This window comes from Orycteropus afer, unplaced genomic scaffold (assembly GCF_000298275.1).
Source record: "Orycteropus afer afer isolate SDZICR_OR568_19922 unplaced genomic scaffold, OryAfe1.0 scaffold00009, whole genome shotgun sequence".
Lineage (NCBI taxonomy): Eukaryota > Metazoa > Chordata > Mammalia > Tubulidentata > Orycteropodidae > Orycteropus > Orycteropus afer.
Window position 1 is genome coordinate 25,584,852 of NW_006921596.1, and position 7,361 is coordinate 25,592,212.

Here is a 7,361-nt window from a genome sequence, read left to right on the forward strand (position 1 = left end):
CCCATACAGTCTTAAATAGTCTTGCAGTTTCTGAAATGATTTATGGTTGCCGGAATCTTGATGGCAGTTATATTTTCTCAATTTATTATGGACATCTTTTTTACACCAAATATTTGAAATATTTTTATTGTTGTTTTTGCTCTACTTGGTAAAAACTCCTTATTTAGAACATATTTTTTTTTATCTACAAAAGTGAAAGTTAAGGAGAAAGGTTATTAATATGGAGTACTGTATCAGGGTGGGGAGGCTATTCCGTTTCTGCTATGAAAACAAAGGTTTCCTTCAAGTCTCACATCAATTTAGGGTTAAATCCATATACCTTATATTGTCAAACCCCATACTATTAGGCCTTAAATAAACTTAACAACTTCAGAAATACTCAGATCCTATTAACTTAGTAGTCAAAGGCAAATCCACTCCTCCACATACACACAGATTGACACAAATGGAGCCCTTTCATTATAATCCTTCTCTCTTCTGCATTTTACTGGACAAAGTCTCAAAATATTTTAAAGATAGAATTTTTTTCACACTCCTCATTGACCTCCCTAGGCTGTCAATAAGATATTTCTTTCTTCAAGACATTTGGACAGTCACATATAGCTCTAATAAATAAGGTGCGTTGCATAGCAGTTCCCTTAAATTTATTTCATGTCTCTGGGACTGTTTCAGGAGCTCTGGTAGTGTAGTGCTTATGGCACTTGACTGCTAACCAGAAGGCTTGGGGGTTCAAACCCACCAGCCACTCCCCAGAAGGAAGGTTGGACAATCTAGTTCTGTAGTGATACCACCTCGGAAACCCAAGGAGGGGTCACTATGGGTTGCATCCGACTCCACTGGCAATGGTTGCGTTTTGTGGAACTGTTTCAGGGATACAGATCTTGTCATGATATCATTTGTTTACAGAACACCTGAAAAAATCCTGCTATATCAAGAGGTTACAAGGACCAAAGTGACACCTACTTTGCTTTTGGTTCTTCTCAGGTTTTGACACCTGATAGAAACTCACAAAGTCCAGGTTGGATCACATGTTGATGTCAGAGTTTAAAGAGTAAGAGCAGAAAAATGCAAGTCTTCTTGAGGCTTAGGCTTACAACTGGTCCAATAACACTCTTACCACTACCTATTGGTGAAAGGAAGGGTCACAAATCCATGATTCAAAGGATATTGACCCATGCATGCTAATAGTAGGAGCTGAAAAGTTACATTACAAAAAGAAGTAGACATAGAGAGGGAAATAATTTTGGCCATCTATGCACCTACACAAGGAGCTCTGGTAGTATAGTGGCTAAAGCATTTGACTGCTAACCAGAAGGCTGACGGTTCAAACCCACCAGCTACTCCTCGGAAGGAAGGTTGGGCAATCCTACTTCTGTAGTGATACTGCCTCGGAAACCCAAGGAGGGGTCGCTATGAGTCGGGGCCGACTCGATGGCACATAACAACAACAACAACATGCACCTACACACACTACAGATTGCTAGTCCAGTAGAGAAAATATCTGGAATTTTGTAGAGAGAAAATATGTCTTTCTAGAGCAATACTACAGAAAAAGTCCTCTCTTTTCATTTCATTAAATTATAGCCAGAACTTTAATATCCAATTTATCGTTGACAACAAAAGCCATAGAAACTGCCAGGAATACCATGTTGTTGTTGTTGTTATGTGCCATCGAGTCGGACCCGACTCATAGCGACCCCTCCTTGGGTTTCCAAGGCAGTATCCCTATGGAAGTAGATTGCCCTATCTTCCTTCCAAGGAGTAGCTGGTGGGTTTGAACCGCCAGCCTTCTGGTTAGCAGTCAAGTGCCGTAGGCACTACGCTACCATGTAGGAAATGGAAAAACTAACTATAGAATATTTATTTGCATAAATAAGAGCTTTTGCTCTTGGAACTCTGATATCATCATGTGATCAAACCCAGGCTTAGCCAGATGGATGATGAAAGACACATGGCCAAACATCCCCATGGCTTCAACTGAAAGCCACCCAACTCCAAGAACCAGAGCTACCCAACTGACTGGCAACTGAACCACGAGAGAAGGGTGAGGTCATCCAAGTCAAACCAGACCAAATAACAAACAGTAATCGTACATAGATCAAACATAATCATAAACGATAATTTTTTTTTCTTTTAGCTACTAAATTTTGGGGAGGTCTGTTATGCAGAAAAAATGATAAACTAACCAACATAGCAGGTGGGAAACAAGTCTTAATGCCATTGCTTACTCCCTGAATTTGGATGTCCCTCAACTATTTAGCTTCATGAATGAAACAGAAAGAAAAAAAAAAAAAAAAAACACTTCATTTTGTTTCCTTTATCTAGTGTAAATTGAATTTACCTGACAATTATAATATAAGGGGGGAATAAGCATATTCACAGTTTCCATCCCTTTAATCTGTTCTGCTCCTAGAAGCACCTGGTGGGTTCAAACCATCAACATTTCAGTTAGCAGTGGAATGCTTAACCACTGTGCCACCAAGGCTCATCTTTCTGACCATGGCTGAATCCATAAATTCCTCAAGTTAGAATATATCACTTTGGTTGGGCAAGTGTCAAAACATGCATAAGGATTATGGAAAGTAAACCAAACCTATAATATCTATAATCTGTGTCATACTGAGGAATAAATTTGTAATTATGATGATATTTCAGTATTTAAGATACTTGAAACATTTAAGGGAATTAATGTTTTAGAAAGGAGCTCTGGTGGCTCAGGGGTTAAATGGTCAGGTGCTGACCAAAAGGTAAAAAAATTCATGTGACTCCCTGCTCTGGTCACCTAGTGCCACTCTGACAGAAATACACCACAAATGAGATGGCTTGAACAAACAGGAATTGATTCTCTTACAGTTTGGAGGCTTTAAATCTGACTTCAAATGGCCAGGCTCTGTGGGCTTCAGCTCTGCCACTTTCTCTTGGTTTACTGAAGCTAGAGACTTTTCTTCACTTGGGCAGCTGCTGGCTGCTGAGGCTGACAAACCCAGGATCGACAAGTAAAAAGGCACAGTCCCAATGCTACCAAACAACAGGGCAGGCCACTAATTCAAACCCAGAAGAAGTCCTAAGATCTGCAGGGCGTGGCAGGCTCTTGAACAACGACTTGGCTACATTCAGGGTTCAAGCATGCCAAAAACAAGATGCCTTCTTCAAAGTTGCTTCTTACATACTGGAAGCAGCCCACATCCCTATAGCAGCTACTGAGCTGCTCCAGTAGATTCCATCACAGAGTTAACTGCTAATTTCACCGTGAGGAATAACTACATCCTGCTGCCCAGCCACTCAACCAAAGACCAAAAACCAAATGCACTGCTTAAGTCATAGCAATCCCTCCTTGGGTTTCTGAGGTAGTATCTCTACAGAAGTAGATTGCCCAACCTTCCTTCCAAAGAATGACTGGTGGGTTTGAACTGCCACCTTTCTGGTTAGCTGTCAAACGCCTTAGGCTCTACTCCACCAGAGCTCCTCCCATCCAGGCCCAGCGAAATTGACTCAGGATCTTATTACCATGCCCATGATGCTATCTGACACAGTGAGTCAATCAGTTGTAAAAGGATTAGGATGGGATGCAACACTATTTAATCCTATCACATACCTGATCTGATGTAAGAGGAGTTTCCCTGGGTGTGGCCTACAATAACTTTTATCTTAAAAGAGATAAAAGGACAGAGAAGTGAAGGGAGAGGTGAGGACCTACTACCAGGAAGGAAATGGAGCCAGGTGTGGAGCACATCTTTGGACACAGGTCCCTGCTGTGGGCCATCCCAGGACCAAGAGAGACAGAGAAAGTCTTCCTCTGGAGCTGGCCCTCTGCATTCAGACTGCTGGCCTCTGAAACTGTAAGAGAATAAATTTCTATTTGCTGAAGATGTCCATTTGTGTTGTATCAGTTATAGCAGCACTAGATATCTAAGACACACGTGGACTGCATTTGTTATGAGAGTTTAAGACTATAAGCTATAATTTTAGTGAAAAGTTTGCCTTTCCAATTAAAACGAATAAGAAACTATTATTAAAATTACGAAACAATTAAATTTCAGAATTACATTAAATTTTAATCCAAAGGAAAAGATACTTGGAAGATAGCTAGGCAAGCGTATCTAAGAAATAGAAACTGCCACTAGGCACATTTATTAATTGCGATCAGTTAAATATATGACAAGATCCAAAATGCTGTCAAATGAAGTCCAAGGGTTAATTGTTCTCTGCCTGTGATTCCTTGAACTGCTCTCTGTATAATTGTGTTAGATGTTTCTCATTTTGCATTCTTATTTTCATAGAAATCAGCATCTGTCCCTCTTTAATTAGGGTAGTCTGCATTCTTCACACTTGTGGGTTTTTAATAATTTTACCCAATGCTCTATGTTGATTACATTTTTTTAGCTCCATAAAATTGACTTTTACAAAGTCTAAAATCTGTATAGTGTTATGCCCTTGAAAATGTTCTTTTTTATTTGAAATTGAGAAGCCTTTTGAGATGGTTGGATTGGTATTAAGTGGAGGTAGTGCACACTCAAAGAATTATCTCGGGAAAATTCCTGTATGGAATATGAACATAAATGACAATGTAGAGGAACATTTGACACTTCTAACTCCCTTAATAAACTTGACAATCAGTGGTAGAAAATTACACTGTCAGCATATAGGGTACAATTAAACTCTGCATTTTGTACTTTGTGACTATTAAGTATATTTAAAATAGGAATATAGTCATAAGAAACAATTCTTTTGAATTAATTAAATTATATGATCTCGCCCAGAAGAAAGAGCTTTTAGTTCTTTGATATGTTTTTATGACTTTTTAAAAATTTGTTAGCTTTCTATATATATGAACTTTGGGGAACACTGTAAAAAAAGACAAAATAAATATCTTCCCCTGAAAGTCAAACAGGGAAGCCGTTCTTGGGAGCTATGTGGCATAATGCTTAAGGCACTTGACTGCTAACCAGAAGGCTGGCAGTTCAAACCTACCAGCCACTCCTAGGAAGGGAGGTTGGGCAATCTACTTCCATAGTGATAACACCTCGGAAACCCAAAGAGGAGTCACTATGAGTCAGATGCGACTCAACGGCAGTAGGTTTGGTCTGGTATACTAATAAAAATAAGACATTTAATACTGAAAAACAAATATTGATGTTCCAAAACTAGCATTGATTATCTAACATAAGTATGAATTATATCTAATAAGGATATTATTCTTTTAAAATTACTGTGATATAGCCACATGAAGTTAAAGCCTGCCAAAACATGAAAGTGAGGTAATTCATACATCCCCCTATCTATTCCTACCAATAACAAACAGAATAAAGTGTAGTTAGTTCTATGTCTCACAACAGGCCGTTGTGTAGGTAGCCAGAATTCTATCATCTCCCTCAGTTAGTCCGTATCAGTGTCTTTATGATGAGTTCACGAGAGAGGAGTAACTTTGGCAGCCTCACAAAATTATTTCATGGAAAAGTTGAATCTAGACCTGTGTCTTCAACATCTGGACTAATACTTACTACTGCTGATTACAATGTTGTTGTTGTTATGTGCCATCAAGTCGGACACGACTCATAGCGACCCCTCCTTGGGTTTCCTAGGTGGTATCACTAGGGAAGTATATTGTCTAACCTTCCTTCCGAGGAGTGGGTGGTGGGTTTGAACCACCAGCCTCCTGGTTAGCAGTTAAGTGCCTTAGGCACTATGCTACCAGAGTTCCAATTACCATACTCATTGATAATTGACTAATAGTAAGCCAGTTGTTATTGAGTTGGTGCCTACCTATAGCGATCCCATGTGGGTCAGACTAGAACTGTGCTCCATTGAATTTTCAATAACTGATGGTTTAAAACTTTTTATTGTGAGTTGAGTGAAAGTTTACAGAGCAATTTGGTTTTCCATTCAGCAATTCACACTTTTTTCATGATATTAATTGAAATCCCCATAATGTGACAATACCTTTCCCACTTCTTCCCTGTGTTTATCATTTCCATCTGTCCATCTTTCTTATTCCTTCCTGCCTTCTGAGCTTCATCCCTAGGAAAATGTTGCCCTTTTGATTGTGTGTGGTTCCAATGAGTACCTCCCTGCTGTTATTTTTCACCTTTTAGGTGTGTGTATCATTTGGCTGAAAGAACTGAGGTGAATTCAGTTCCAGGCTTGAAAGGTGTCTAAGGGTCATAGTCTTGGGTGTTCCACTAGTCCCTTTCGGACCAGTGAACATGATCTTTTAAATTATTTTGTGTTTTGTTCCACATTTCGCTCCCAGAGCAGCGATAGGGTTAGCCAGGCACCATCTAATTCTGATGGGAGCTCTGTGGTGTAGTGTCTACTACCCAGCAGGCTTGCAAGTCAAACCCACCAGCCACTCCTCAGAAGGAAGATTGGGCAATCTATTTCCATAGAGATACCACCTTGGAAACCCAAGGAGGGCTCACTGTGAGTCTCAAGGTCATGGAGGCTGGGGTTTGTGTGGTCCATTATTCCTTTGGTCTAATTGAATGATTGGTATTTTGAAAATAGATTGCCAGGTCTTTTTTCCAAAGGATCTCTAGGTACACTTGAACCTTCAGCCTTTCAGTCAGCAGCTCATTAACCATTTGCTCACCCAGGGATTAATGATATTAATAACAATATTAATACTATAAATACAAGTTTGTATCCAAAATATATTCAGACACATAATAGGCCCAGCCATACCTGCTTTATTGATCTTACTTTCCATGTGAAAATGAACTCTATTTTCTTCTGGAAAAAAAATATAATAGTTGAACCATATAAAAAAAAAAGACAAGAAGTACCCATATTATTCCTAACAGAAATGCCATTTTCAGCTCATTAATTCAATATTCCATCCTTGTCCAACTTTCCAACACAGAATTTCCCATCCAACTGCAAGCAGCATGAAACAGTTTTAAGGCTAATGCAGAGATTATAAAACAGATGACATTTAAAAACCCACTCCAAAGTAAATATTTCATTTGAAAAGAGACACAGAACAAAGGCAGAGACACAGGTGAATGATAGTTTAAAAACACACTTATGCCCACATCTGTTTACAAATGTCAGCATTCAAGCTACCCACAATCTTTGGAAGTGAAATGCTTACTGATCTATCTTCTTTCATGCACTACAAGCCCTTCCGGCCACATAGGGAGCACCTCGGTTCCTGTGAATGGAGAGTGATTATGTGGGCAGTCTCCGCAGTAAGACTGTGTGTGTCCCGATGCCAGCGTCTCCATTTTCCACCTGCAAAGCTCTGGGAAATTAACTTACATGCACCTTGCCTCCCTCATCTGGGAAATGGGGATAGGAGTACATCCTACTTCTTAGAGCTGTTGTGAGGATTAAAGGATTTAACATATAAAATTCAGAAACAT